The 1,087-nt window shown below is 38.3% G+C and overlaps 1 pseudogene; it reads right to left on the reverse strand.

The window, feature by feature from the left end:
• LOC109841201 overlaps positions 494-1,087 on the reverse strand; it is a 5,961-nt pseudogene continuing 5,367 nt past the window's right edge.

A 1,087-nucleotide genomic window follows, 5' to 3' on the forward strand; every position in this document is an offset into this window, starting at 1 on the left:
GCGGAAAAAAAAAGGAGAGAAAAGTAATCTAAACTTATTATGAGTTGCTTGATATCCAAGTGAACGGGGAAGTAGAAAAGGGGGAAAAGGAAGAAGAAGACTGATGCGTGTCATGAAATTTCATTGCATTCGGGTTATGGAAAGTACTGAGATCCGATATTATTATCCCTGGATCACAGGTTGATGAGATCCGCAAGGTAAATCTAAAACTAGCTCTCGTGTTGAATAGAGCATTTCAAGATGGCCGCATGCATGATACAGCAAACCGTTATCAACCCTTCTGCAGCGAGCAAATTCTATGCCACACAGAAGAAGTATAATTCTGCCAATCTCTTATCTGCTCTTCTAACACGTTGGTCCTTGATCATTGCTGACAATTTACTAATTCCTATAACCAAAATTTGGTGATAAAAACATCCCAAACTGTACAGGAGGAGGAAAAGCATCATAATTGACAACTGCAACAGAGGATATTGATCTTTGCTCAACGAAAGAAAGAAGAAAAGAATGTGTATTGTTGATCTTAAGAAGCCTACATCCAAGAAGAATGCAGGGTGTTTATTTAGTATCTACTACTTTATATCAATACAAGATTCAACTCCTCTCACTGGAAGAATGCCTTCATAGAATTATTCCACTTTCACATAACAGCTAACTCTCCAAATCTCTAAACTACATTGATCCAAGAGAAACCTACAAACAGTATTAAGGAGCAGAGACAGCTACGCCATCTCTCCCTCTCTCTCTCTCTGTCTTCTCCTCCCTCTGTGATCACATTGCAAAAGCCAATCTTGGGTTCGAATCCGTGAGAAGAGAAGAAACGGATGGGAAAAGAAATCAAAGGGGAAGCAACAGAAAGAAAAAGTTTAAAAAATAAAAAGAAAAGGAAACCCTCGCTAAGCAGTTTTTTTTTTTTTTTGAGTTAAGTTTTGAAAAAAATAAAAAAAATTGATATCCCCGTTATTTGCTGTAATGTTTCCTTAAACTGTATAATGTGATTGCATGGTCTCAAGGTCCAGTCCCTTGAGCTTCATAACTGACTCTACATGCCCCTTCAGTGTGTGGAGCTCCCTGAGCCTGCAAAAAA

This window comes from Asparagus officinalis, chromosome 5, assembly GCF_001876935.1.
Source record: "Asparagus officinalis chromosome 5, Aspof.V1, whole genome shotgun sequence".
NCBI lineage: Eukaryota > Viridiplantae > Streptophyta > Magnoliopsida > Asparagales > Asparagaceae > Asparagus > Asparagus officinalis.